The 13,857-nt window shown below is 47.5% G+C and overlaps 1 long non-coding RNA gene across 2 annotated transcripts; it reads right to left on the bottom strand.

The window, feature by feature from the left end:
• Positions 1–9,861: 9,861 nt before the first annotated feature.
• Positions 9,862–13,497, bottom strand: LOC139082966 (uncharacterized). Of its 2 annotated transcripts, none has more exons than XR_011539369.1 (2): positions 13,097–13,497; positions 9,862–10,558 (listed from the first exon to the last, which is right to left on the bottom strand). It is a non-coding gene; the product is annotated as an uncharacterized lncRNA (long non-coding RNA). The 2 variants fall into 2 exon arrangements; XR_011539368.1 differs by having other exon boundaries at positions 13,063–13,437.
• Between the last annotated feature and the right edge of the window lie 360 nt (positions 13,498–13,857).

The following is a 13,857-nucleotide window of genomic DNA, read 5'->3' as shown; positions in this document are numbered from 1 at the left end:
GCCTCTTCTTTGCTCTGTACTCAGAGTCTGTGCTTTTAGCTCACTCCACTCCAGCATCAGCTGGACAAGAGGCAGTGCCCAAAGCTAAGTGACTCAAGAAAGGGAGTTGCTTCTCAGGAATAGCCGTGTTCTAATATATTTTTAAATAGTGGTGACGTGACACTTTCAAAACCCAATAGGACACATCTCTAATGAGGGTGGCAGGTGCAGGAATTGATATTTCCACGTAGAGAGACTCTGAGACATAGTAGCATTAACACAGATTTACTGCTGGTCGAGCCAGGAAGTGCTGACAGAACACAGACGTCAGGCTGTCTGGGTGGTACTTTCAGAGCGACATCAAAGGGTGGCCCAGAGACAACAAGTTAAGAGCATTGAGGACTCACTGCGTATGGGTGTATGGTGACAGAAGCCCCGGCGAGGACAGTCTCTCCCCGCAAAGTCTCAGCCTCACGAGCTCAAAGCGATGAGCTCTGACAAGGGACACCAATTTGTGCAGACAGGTCTCAGGCTTCTCAGTTCAACGTTGGTTGGTTCTTGCAGAGTTTCGGCCTGGGTCAAATGCTGAAGCTGGAGCCTGTCTGTGGATTTCAGGACCTGGCTGAACCCAGGTGGTGCAATTGAGTCACTGACCACAAATGGTCACAGTTCACCCTCAGGCTGTTTTTCTGCTGACTCCAGTCAGTTCTCCGTGAAGCGGCTGTTGCTCTGGTTCCTTCTTTGGGGCCTTGACCACTTTCTTTGTCTAATTTCTTGCACCCTCTAGATTCATGGCTCGGTGAATCTTCAGTTTTATTAAACCCAAGTTTCATCGTATGCAAGACTTGTTCCAAATGACCTTGGGATTCCAGGGCCACAGAGGGATTCACCTCTGCATCATGCCCCCTCTTCTTCCTGTCTGGGGCTCCATTTCCATCTCTGTCCACTCTGTATCCCACGCTGGTCCCTAACTGTTCAAGGAATCGCAACCATGTGCCATCTCCTAAGGCAGCTTCTGATGCTCAAACAAATTTCCCCCCAATAAAAATATATTGGCCTCATATTTAATTTTTCCAGAGCTCAGTTTTTGACTGAATAATTAGAGATCAAATTTTTGGCTATTAATGAAACCAAGGTATTGCTCAATGAAACTGTCTAGATATATTATCATCTCCTAAACTTACATTTTAAAGGAAATTTTGGGGATGGATGCCTGAGCCCTAGAACACTCTCCAGTCTCATATGTCAGGCAGAACTGATGGAGATGCTGTTTTAGAACGGTCCTAACAGTTACCAACCGTTGAGCACGTATTTTATGCCAGGCTCTGGTCTGAGTTTCTTTTAAACAATGTAGCATTTAAGTTCTTAGTTCTTAAGAGGCAGGTGTCATTACTCCTCCTTTACAGATGGGAAAATAGAGGCCCAGAAATATTAAGAGCCTGCCCATGTCACATGGCCAACAAACGGTGCAATTGGGCCCAACTTGAACCTCTCTCTACACTCTCCTGTCTTCTAGCAGGAGCTTTTCGACAGTGAAGCCAAACCCGGATGCAGGTACTCACCTGTGTGCCTGAATAAGCTGTGCTCAGGGCTGGTCTTTGGCTCCATCCGTGCAGGCATTTTACTGGCTACGCTCCGCTCTCGGCCTGAGATGCTTACAGGCTTTGAGGGGTGGGGGAAGGAGAGGGAGTCAGCTCCTGAGACGTGCCATGAGCCTCCTTGTGGATCTCTGACCCTGGCCCACCTTCCCCTGCTGTGTACAACTGGGGATGATACTGACCCTGATATCAGTTTCCCCACATTAAACCCAGCATATGTGGGGTTAAAACCAAAACACTCATTCCCTGCTTACTCTCTGGCTTCCTGGCTCCAGAACCCACTATCCTCCGTGGAGACAAACACCGTCAAGGACAAGCACCTGGGCTGTCTCCTCCCACAAAGAGATACGGGCTGGTGGGAAAGCTGCTGACCAGCAAGGTCACAGGCTACCCTCCTCTCTGCAAGTGTCTCAAGACCACAGACAGGCTGGTGGGAAAGCTCTGACCAGCAAGGCCATATGCTCCCCGTCCCCTACCTAAAACCCCAAATAAAAACCCTTCCTTTTAGCTTTTCGGGGAGTTTGGGATTTGAGCATTAGCTGCCCTCTCTCCTTGCTCAGTGCTGTGCAGAAATAAAATTCCTACTTTCTTCCACCACACCCGGTGTCAGAGATGGGCTTGCAGCGCAACAGGTGAGTGAACTCACTTCAGGTTCAATAACAGGGACTTTAAATATTTGTTTTATTTTATGTTTGAGAAAGAAGACCTAGTACGAATGTTTGTTCTCCTCGCGTTTCCTTTACGCTAATGGAGTTGGACTTGGCTCTCAGGATCTAATTATGGCAGTTTCTGTCGGACTCGTTCCCTCCCCATCATGCTGCAGTGGTGCGTCCTGGTGATTGTTTCCCACTTTACGGATCAATTTACTGTTGTCTGCAGATTTTCACTGTGTGCCTTCCTTTCCCTGGCGTGAGACAGGAGGCTGGAGGCAGAGCCAGTTACGGCTAAAATTTCAAACCCAAGAGCCCCGGTGCAGGGCACACTTGTGTCAATGCTGAGCGAGGGCCTGGAGTTGGCCACGAGCGCCCTTCCATGCCCCCACCCCACCAACCAAGACCCTGAGTCCCAGGGGCCAGTCTCTGTCAGCCACAGGGAGCTAACTCACAAGACTGGCAGGATTGGTGGGCAGCTGAACATTTTGAGAATGTTTACACTCAAAAAAAGTGAATTGAGGGCCAGCCCCCATGGCCTAGTGGTTAAGTTTGGCAGATTCTGCTTTGGGGGCCCAGGTTCAGTTCTTGGGCATGGACTCACGTGGCTCTGTTAGAGGCCATGCTGTGCCGGTGGCCCACACACCAAATAGAGGAAGACTGGCACAGATGTTAGCTCAGGGTGAATCTTCCTCAGCTGAAAAAAAGGAAAGTGAATGTGTCACAATAGATGGACTTCTCACTGGTGAAGCCAGAGGCGGCGACAGAAAGCTGGGAGGATTCCATGCATGATGTTTATTACTTTTCACCTCAGTTCTTGTACTTTTCAATTCCAGAATTCCTATTTGAGAATTTTAAAAAATACATTTGTAATTTCCATCTCTTTATTGGTATTTTCTATTTGGTGAGACAGGACTCCACACTTTCTTCCAGCTCTCAGGGATAGTTTTCTTTGTTTCTTTGGGCATATTTAGAATACCTGAAGGAAAGTCTTTGGCTGCTGAGTTCTCCATGTGGCACCCCAGGGGTGTCCACTAACTGTGTTTCCCTGGGGGCCCATGCTTTCCTGTTACATTGTGTGTCTCATAATTTTTTTTTCTTGAAAACTGACATTTTAAATAATGTAACGTGGAAACACTGGAAACCCTCCCCAGAGTTTGCTGCCGCTGCCTTTTTTGTGGTGGTAGTAGTTGTTGTTTGATTTTTGTGGTGATGTTTCTGAACTAATTCTATCGTCTGCTTTCCTTGTCAAGTGTGGCCCCTGAAGTCTCTGCTGGGTTAGCCTAGTGGTCAGACACGGGTTGGACCTGGAGTCAGTCAGTCTCCCAAGCTTTGCTGAAGAGTTCTGTATGTGTGCTGGGGCACACCCTTAACATTCAGCCAGGCTGCTGACAGCTCCACCTTGGCCTTCACCTCCTGCTTTCTCAGAGCCTGAGGTTCAGCCTTGGGGAGAGCTCAGGGCCAGCTCATCTTTCCTGACTGTGCACACAGCCCTGGGCACACACCAGGTTTTCAGGAATGCCCGAGCTCTGTAAAGTCCCTGCGGCATCTCCTTGCCCACTTTCTCCTTCTGTCCTTTCTGGTCAACCCAGCTGTTACTGCTGCCTCGGGCAGCTGCAAAGTTAAGAAATTGTCTGTAATTGTTTTCAGCAGTGCCTCTGGGGAAGGCTGCTCATACTGGCGAGCACCCGGCCAAGCCAGACAGAGGCAGTTTTGTAGGCAGGGTCTTTCAGAGAAGCTTCAGACAGGGTGGAAATGCACGTTCTCCAGGAAGGGGCCCCGCCTGGGCTCCAGCTCTGTTCACTCAGGCCCCTGGCTTCCAGGTGGCCGGTTCTCACTGTGAATGCAGTCGTTAGTTTCTGAGGCTACCGTGTAAATTGAGAGTGGAAATTGTCCTAGTAAAATGCCACAAAGCCAGCTGTTCTCGATGAGATTCAGCCATTTTTCTTCCATGAAAGCTCCCCAGGTTGCTGCCAGCCTTTGGTTGACTTCCAAAAGTCTGATAGTGTTGATTCCAACATTTGTGCCAGTATTTGCTGCTTCCACCAAGAAGAGGACTTTTGAAGGTCCTTACTCCAACATTTTTGCTGATGTCACTCCAGGATGTTTATTATAACGACACGCTTTAAATCACACAGGAGACTAGTGAGCGTCAAACATTTTGCTTGTTTATACCAGAAGAAAGGCTCATAATACTACGCACTCTGTCGCATACTTTCAAATTGACAGCTAAAATTTATTATAAGTACCTGTAAAAGATGTAATTTCCAGCATATTGTAAATGTTGACATTTTAAAATGACTGTTACACCATTCTTTTAAATGTTACCAATGAACTCTAAACACACTGGCAGTTTGAAACCCACCATCATCCATTTAAAAACACATGAACGACTTCTCTTTTACAGAAGGAAAGTTTACATAGAACCTCGTTCCTTTTGAATTCTTATTTGCATTCCCACAGAGTTTTATCCAAATGTACTGTTTTTATGCTATTGAGTCTTTTATTGGCCAATTATTGCATACAAATTGAAATTAAGATTTTTCCTAAAATTTACTGGTACCATAAAGTTCTAAGTGTTAAAGAATGTCTTCTCGATTGAGTTATAATTACAGTTATTCTTAATACACAATGAATCACAACATAAACATAAATTTTCATAATTATCAAACTGAAAATTCTTTTAAATGAAACTTCCTCTCTTAATGAGACAAATGAGACTCTTCCATGCTTGTCTTTTCCTAAGATAGTCAGACGTTGCTGACACCTGCTAACTGGGATTCAAGCTGACTGCTCAGTCAAATGTCCTCTTTGATAAACTTTACCCTTCACCGAGAAAGAATTTATTTAATCACGTTTGTTAAATCCAGATGTAAGTCTACACAAAACCAGAGAAAATCATGCTTTTCAGTAAAAAATAAGCAAAGTCTAGATTGATTCTCACGTGCTGAATTTGAAATGTTCCCAAACAAAAAATCATCTGTAAGTCCCATTAAATTAAATAGGAATGATGCATAATCATCAACTGCAATTTTACTTTGAGTTTTATTAAGTTATTCTAATGCAAAATGTTTACTTCTTAGTTTATTTCTTAATGAAAATTTCTTTAAACATCAAAGTACATCTCATGAAGCAGTAGTGTACTTTTGAAAAGCAGTATGTAAATAGACATTTATGAATGGAATTATATTTTCCATAATTTGGCAATTTATTTTTTAAAGATGATTTTTTAAAACAGAGAGATGTCCTTTGCTGAGTGAGAAGGCATCCCCTGGTGTGCCTTTCTTGCTAAATTTCCGTGTCATGTGAAGGGTTTGCTCGCCGCTGCTGTCTCTTTACTGCTGTGTTGCCTTCCAGGGTTGCCTTTCTTTACTTTACACGACTGTGCATTCTTTTCTCGGCTCTGGTAGAGAGCCCAGCAACTGGCCTATGAAAAGGGCATTACGAATTTTAAAATTGTAAAAGCATGTCATAATGAATGATTTAAAAGACGCACTTTAAGATCTTTGAGAATCTTGAGACATCTCATTGGAACACAAATGAGCAGAGGTGATGATAAAAGAGGTCGTTTTACCAAGAGAGGTCGGCGCCAATTGTGCTCTTTCCTGCTGTGTAGCCCGTGCAGGTGAGGGAACTTCATTCATGTGCTGTGGAGTTACTATTTTACTCACCTACATCAAGAGGAAGGGCTCAGGTGTCTTCCGAACTTTGGATGGAAAGAAACCAAGTTCAAACGTACCTTTTTAAAAAAGGCTCTGTCTTTATTACTTAAAAACTGCCAATTGTTGTCACTCCCAACTGCAGGAATATATCTGGGGTTAAAATTATTCAAATGAGGTATGAGTGGTGTTTTATTTTAGCCCCGGGTTACACTCTCTTAGAAGGAGAGCTCTGATTCGGGAAAACTAAGTCCCTTAAAAATTAATAAATGTGAATGGTTCTTGCTCAGCCTTGCAAATAGGACTTCAGGATCAGCGAGAAGTGATGCTTTTCTTCTGTGGTTTTGAGCCTGTGACGAGGACAGTTTACAAAAGCAAACAATCACCAGAATATTGAATTATGTATTATTCATATCCCCTGTTTAGAGTAAAAAAAGGAAACAAGAGAGAATAGGGAAAGAAGGGTCTATTTGGGCACAAAAGTGTGCTTTATGATTTTTAAGGGCGTAGCTACAATTGAAAACAGATGTTTTGGTTTAATACAGTGTTTTTCTGAGCCAGCTGCAGACAGCTTTGTCTCAAGCAAACCTATTCAGGACAGAGCTCGGGGCTCAACCAGATGCTGAAATGATGACCACCTTCCCTGTGTTGGATAAAATTGGACTGTTCAAGCAGAATGTTTCCTTTCTTTCAAAATAAATATTGTTTTTGGTAAATTATCTTAGGTGCCCTGAATCCAGGTAATGATGCTTGTCCCCCAAACATGGACCATGCCCTTTCTGTAGTGATCTGTTGCTGCGTAAAACTTCCCCTCAACTCACTCGCTTAACACAGCTCTCGTGCATCATCTCACAGGGACCCCTGTGCCGCTTGCCTGGGTCCTCCGCGTCAGGGTCACCCACGAGGCTGAGTCAAATGCCAGGGCTGTGGTCTCATCGAAAGTTTAGCCAAAGAAGGATCTGTTTCCCAACTCGTGGGGCTGTCGGCAGGATTCCATTCCTTGGACCATGTGGACTCAGCCTCAGTTTCTTGCAGGCTGTTGACCAGAAGCTGCCTTCAGTTCTTAACTCACTGCTGGCTGGAAGCCACTCAATTCTCTGCCACATGGGGCTCCCCCTACATGGCCACTTGCTTCATCACAGCCAGCAAAACGGAAGTTGCAATCTCATATAATGCAGCCATGGAAGTCACTTTGCTGCGTTCTGTTGGTTAGAAAAACGTCCTGTCCCGCCCTGGCTCAGGTGGAGGACGTTGCACAGGGTAACTACCAGGAGGGGTGTAACTGGGGCTGTTGAGAGTCTGTCTCCACACTTGGCCTGCAGAGGGCTCTGCCCCTCACACTGTGGCCTCCTCACAGGCCGCTGCCACTTATTTTGGCCTAAATAGGTGGAAAGATGTTGACTGTATGGAAATCCTTTTTGTTTTTTCTTAAAAATTTTAGGGGAAAAGATGAGAGTGCTAAGAAGAAATATGTGGACTTGTCTTTGCTTCGGACAAGTTGAGACCCTGCTCTGCTAACATGAAATGGGGTCTCAGCTCATCCCATTTGTCATACTACCCTTCCCTTTTATCAACACCAATGCTCCCCACCCTCTTCTTTCTCCTTTAGCCTTTGGGCTGAGAAGCAGAGAACCGTGGAACTATAGGTCTGCAATATTGAGATATCATCTCCCACAAAAAGGTGCCTGAATTCTCTAAGAGGTTATTATATGAGGAAAATAGTTTCTAGGGTAGAAACGTTTGGAAAATGGGTTAAGGAGCGCTGTGGGTTTCCTCACTGCAGACCCTCTCAGAGCTCACACTGCACTGATGAAGCTGAGACTCTCCGCAGAGCACGAGTGAGCAATGTTACCACAGCTCCTTCAGTTGTCGACCTTTCTGTTCACGTGAAGTGTTCCAGGGCTCCTGTGGGGACGTACTTTGGGAATGTCGACCCTCATCTGATTCAGACAACCCACGTTTCAGGTGTTCAATAGCTGCACATGGCTAGTGGCTTTTTTATACATAACAAACAAGAAATTAAGCCCTGCCGGCATGTAACGTGCGTCTGTCTGGTTACTGAACAAGCGAGACTGTGGGGCGGGCTCCCGACTTGTTCTCGTCTCGTTGTCCTTCTGACCTGTTCTAGCAGGGCTCCCTGTGTCGCATCTGGACACTTAGGGGGCTGGTCACTTAGATTTTACAGTCTCTGTCAGGCACTTTTGTCTCATTTTTACTTATTAAAAATGCAGGCTGATCTAAACTAAACTTTCAATATCTGATCCACTTCAAAAAGTCCCTTTGTACCCCCAGCCCAGGCCTGACTCACCTCAGAAACCTGCAGAGGGGAGGAAGAGCGTGGTCCATGGTCCCGTTGTGCTGACAGTCTCTCCACCTTGTTATCCATGTGCCATCTGAAGAAACCGGGGTTGAGGTGGGAGGAGAAAGGGAGGAGGCACTGGGGCGTGTGGGTGCAGGTGCTCACACCGCCTCATTCCGTCCTGGACATCTGTGCTCTGTGGAGACCTCTGCCCCGGCTACCTCCCCTCCTTGCTCTGTTTCCTGGCCCAGGCACTGCACTGCCTGGATGACTGGCTGACGGCTCCTCAGCTCCTGCTCCAGCTGGGCCCCTCACCTTCACCTGTGGAGTCTAGTTCGAGGCAGCAGGCAATGCCTTAAGCTGGGTCTTTTCAAGACAGCTTGGTCCTGCCACACCCCGGAAGTTCAGACCCTCTCTTCTCTCTGCATTTAGCCATCACAGCAGCTCCAGTCCTCAGACAGTTTGGCCTTCAGACATTTGGGGCAAGACTTAGACTGCAATGTTTGTACTTCTGGAGCCTTAGGGCCACAGTCCAGTTTCTCCAAGGACTTTTGCACAGTGCTTCAGTTCCATAGAAGCACAGAGCGCGTCTGCACGTTTCACAGCTCAGAGGATGTGTGACATCCGTCAGTGCTCCTGGAAAGCAGGACCTTCTCAGGAAGACTCCCTCCCTCGGTATGAGGCGGGTTGTAAGCAGCCACTCCCATCCTCACGGGAGAGGAGAGATGAATTGGTCAGTATTGTGAAAAACTCTTTAAAGAAATCCTCACTCAGTCTCTGATCAACCTCAGCTTCTCATGCAGGCTGGAAGCCATCAGTGAGGGAAAGATCACAGACCCAGCCTCACTACAGCTTGATGGTCCACCAGCTTCCCCTAATAGGTGGGTGCCCAACCTGGTGTTAACCTTTGTGTGTGGTGTAACTTAGCAGATGGGTGTTAACCTTTTGTGTCTCAGGCAAAACTTTGATCAGTCCCATTTAACCTGTCACGTAGGAAGAATCATGGGCACCCTCATACATGAGTCAGGTGGTCACAGGTCCTGCAGGGAGGGCGGGAACTCTACAACATGCAAAGCTGACAGGGCACCTCAAACCCCCATGACATTTTCCCTTTTCAGACGTGTTGCAGTTCACAAATGTCTGGTTAGTAGATTTGTAGATTATAGTGTCTACTTTTAGTTAAATTGATCTGCATACTTGACTAGAGGCTATGAAAATTCCTGAAAAGGGACTGGATTGAAATGAGGGAAATGTCAGAGCTGACACATATTGGATTACTTCTATTTAGAGTTCTTCATCAGCCATATTATGAGATAAAACTATAATGAACTAATCATATCTGGTGAAAAGCCAATTACTATGATTACTTGTAATATGGATTTGCCTTTACTACTGTTAACAGTGAACCCCATCTTACATTTATTATATCATATTATATTATATTACATTACATTACATTATCTGGAGGTATGAAGCAGTAAGGGTATGAGTCGTCTATGATTAGTGAGACTTTAAAAAACTGGGCCTTCAAGAGCACAGAAAGAAACCTCTGCAATTTAATCAGTAATCTCAAAGGTGTGAATAATCAATTCAACGTTTTATGAGACTTTGTATGGAGCTCTTTGAAGTTTCTTACTTAATAATGAAAGACAGAGAGACACATATCATTGGAAACATTTTTTTTCCTGATAAGTTTGTGCCTTTTAATTAAAAAAACACAGTTATTGGATATATGTACTTTCTTTTTTTCATTGAGAGTGTTGTGTAATCAGGAACATTTGAAGACCACTGAATCATCCAGCTTCCAGAGGGTTAACTGTTCTTAAGCACAAGTCTGAGGATGAAGGACTTTGGCCCAGGCCTGGAGGTGAGGGACAAGGCTTGGTGGCTTCTAGTCTCTATCATGTGGCTGTGGTCCCCAAGACGCTGGGAAGAAACTGAAGCAGACGTCTCTCGAGTCAGAAGCTGAAGAGGTCCCATCTCTATGTGGCAGAGCAATGGTTAAAACTTACAGTCCCCCGGGGCCAAGGCCCATATTTAATCTTCTGCTCCATCCCAGTGAGAGTTCCTTGTTTAGTCCATGGTCACCCACCATTTTACATCTTCAGTTTCATCAAAATATTAGAACAAAAATGTTCATAAATTCAATTCTGCTTACCATCTCTAAAGCTTAGCTGGTCAAGGTCTTCTTCTAAAACAAGATTTGTCAACAGTACTCCCTTCCTCAAAAACCTGTGATGAATTAGGAGAAGGCAAGCCAGTGGGTTATGGAGCAGACAGCGCAGCCTCAATGGGGTCAGTACAGCAAAGCGTCTGCTGTCGCAACCCCAGCAGAAGAGGAGGCACAGGGCATCCTGCTCTTGGAAGCACCTCCTGTAAGAAGGGCAGAAAAATCACTGAGGCAGGGATCTCCTGCAAGATGAGTGGCTTATTCATGGGATAGAGTAGGACTTCCCCAATGGTCTGTGATGAGACCCTTTCTAGGATACAGACATTTATCTGAAGGAAAGGCACTGAGTTGGGCCCCAGCCTAAGAAAACAAGGGTTAATGAGGTGTGGGCAGGGTCAGGGAGACAGCAAAAGCCTGGGAGACACCCACAGACTAGCAACAAAGGAAAGCCTTTAATGCCCGCCAGGGCCCCAGTTGGAGCAGGAGAGGGCTCCACAGGAGCACTGGCTGTTACTGCCCTTCTCAGCTAGGGCGATGTTGCCCCCAGGGGACCCTGACAGTGTCCGGAGACTCAGGAGGGGGCCACCACCATCTCACTGGTGGAGGTCAGGGAGGCTGGTGACTCCTACGATGTGCAGGACAGCCCCCACCTCAGAACGGTCCTGTCAAATTGACAACAATGTGGAGGTTGAGAAAGCCTGGGAGGGAGAAGCCCGGGCTTTGTGAAAACCCACATCTGGAGAGTGACGCCGAGGAGTGAGCCCGTCCCTCCTCCCAGCCTCCTATGGCCTGCTGGTCCCTGCTCTGGGAGCCCACCTGGACCACCTGGGTCCTGGGGTTGCTCCGCACAGAGGTCAGCCTTGCAGGAGCACCAAGGGGGCTAGAAAAGGAGAAGGACCGATCTGAGAGTTCCTCTCAGAACTCTGGCCCAGGATTCTTTCTCTCTTCATCCAAGGACAAGAATAGGAGAATTAAAACTGAAATGTTTTACAAGTCTCTCCTTTGTGGCTCCTCAGCCGCTCTGTTCCACTATCCCAACCGTCCACTAAGGCCAGGGTTGGTTCTGACTGTGGACCAGGCTGCCTGCACTGGGCCTGGGGAGGTGGCACTTCACAGATGTCCTGGGGCCACTGCAGGGGCCAAGGCCAACTCTAGACAGAAGTTCAGCCTCCCCTCTCAAGCAGAGTCTGCAGACTCCTCAGGTCCTGCTGTCCCAGCTCCAGGTGCTTTGTTGTGGACACTCAGAGGACTGCCCCTGGGTGTGGAGTTGCTGCGACCCAAAGACGAAACTGCCAGGGATTCACACCCCGCTTCTGCTCTAAGCCAAGCACCGCCTGATGTAAGGGGACAAACCCAAGTGCCTTTGCCCAGAGTCAGTAACAACTCTGGCCCAGCTGACCCCCACACCTCTCTGGCCTCTTACCCTGTCCGCTGCCTTCACCCCTGCAGTCACTTCCCCCAGGAATTCTCCTGGATCATTTCACTGGGGTCCTCAGATCAGGGTCTGGGTCCTCAGACCGTTTCCTTATCTCTGTCCTCATGCAAACCACTCCTGCCCTTCACCTGGACTGAAGACCATGCCTGGCACCTGTGCTGAGGTCACAGCAAGTGGCAAAAGAGAGTAGAGCTCTGGATCCTGCTCTGGCATGGCCGGGTCCACTGGGGCCTGGCATTGGCCAAGTGCCCACTGAGTGCTGAGCCCTGGGGCCCTGGAGGACTCCAGGCCCTGGGAGAGCCAGCCAAAAGAGGAGATAACGTCAGGCCCTGGGAGAGCCAGCCAAAAGAGGAGAAAACGTCAGGATGTAATTAAATTAGTGGGCTCAGCAGGCCTCCCAGTGGACCATCCCGAAGATCAGAAACGGGATCTTTTCTCCTGGGTTGGATAGGGGGAAACTTGGAGTCACTGAGTGGATTCCAGATAAAACCCTACGATGTTAAGAGCTGCGCCCACAGCCCACCCAGCTACGCAGAGAAACGCACGCACTGCCAAAGCATGAAATAACATAGAGGAGGGAAGGGCGCGTTTGGTGGTTGAGGTCACGATGCTGCCCATCTCTGAGGGAGGTGGAGCGGAGAGAAACCCCGTGCCAAGCTCTGAGTGAGTTCCCGACCCGCAGCATCTCTGTCTTCATCCCCGAGAGGACAGACACAGAAGGCCAACCAGCCACAACTGCTGGGGTAAGATAAATTCTCAACTGTAAAGTTCCTGTTGCTTCTGAATTCCCAGATATACATCTGTCACTAGAAGGCACACACGAATTTAAAGAAATATTCACCTCCAAACATACAACCGAATGCCTCTGAAGACAGTACAGCCGAGAGAAGGCTGAAAGCCTCGGAGCTTTGAAACAGGCCCTGGACCAAAGACACCGCCTACTTCCCAATACGAGACACGGTGGGTTCAAACAGAGGAGCTGATAGAACGTTTTCAGTCTTTAAATCACTTAAAAATGTTTGAAATCAGGTCCCTGCACAGTCTGCTCAAGCCCTCCCGGTCCCACCATACCCCCCTCGGCAGTGCCCGCTGCCCCCAGCCATCGCTCTCGCGGGGCCACCAACCCAATCCGTCACCCTGTCCCTCCTTTCTGCCTGGAATCTGACTATTTTTCAAGACTTAACTCCCCAAGCACCTTTCCGATGACCCAAGCTCTAAGAGACGTTTTCTTCATTAGGAAGGACCCTGATGGTAGATGCCGTGGGTACTCACCATGCCCCCACAGCACTTGCACACCCACACACACCTGGTGGCTCCCAGCTCCAAGAACCTGTGGCTTTTTCACCCTGGAGCCCTTGTCAGCTTCTGGAAACCACCTGACGGGCCAGAGAGCGGCCTGGAGGTCGTGGGAGCAGCCCCACACAGTGTGCCAGGGGCTGGCCGTGGATGCTCCAGCTGCGGCACCCGGTCTGGGCTGCTTGGGAACTTGCTCCATACTGTCTCTCCAAGTCCCCAGGGGCCTGAGCCCAGAGAAGCCCAGAGCGGCTTGTTCTTTCTCTTCCTTTTCTTTCCACTTTTCACTCCCCCCGGGAGCTTCCTGGGAACATGTCCCAGACAGATTGCTTGCACACATACCTTTGTATCGAGGTCTGCTTCTGGGAGCTCAGCCTGAGACACTCCCCACGGATCTTACCACAGTGCACATTCGTTAGTTATGGCTTTTCTGCTTTCTTTTCCACACACTGCTCATCAGTGAGGTCATAAGCTGTGTGAGGGAAGGAGCTACACATACTGACTGTGTCCTCGCTTTTCCCACAGTTTCCAGACCCGCACAGAGTTTTGCGTAGTAGAGACAGTGTGATTGAACTTCTCAGTTCCAGAAGTTTTCTATCGTTGCAACGTTTCATTTGTGCCACCTAGAGTTTAGGAATGGGACGCTCATGATTTACTAAAATGCATTTAAAAATATATAAATACTATTCAAAAATAGGATATCATTAATGTTGCCCAAACTCTCGTTTTGGGTTATACATTAACTTTTCTGTATGTATCCAACAAAGGGAAAAT

The sequence above is a fragment of the Equus przewalskii genome, chromosome 4 (genome assembly GCF_037783145.1).
Source record: "Equus przewalskii isolate Varuska chromosome 4, EquPr2, whole genome shotgun sequence".
NCBI classification, from domain to species: domain Eukaryota; kingdom Metazoa; phylum Chordata; class Mammalia; order Perissodactyla; family Equidae; genus Equus; species Equus przewalskii.
This window is presented reverse-complemented; position numbering and strand designations above follow the sequence as displayed.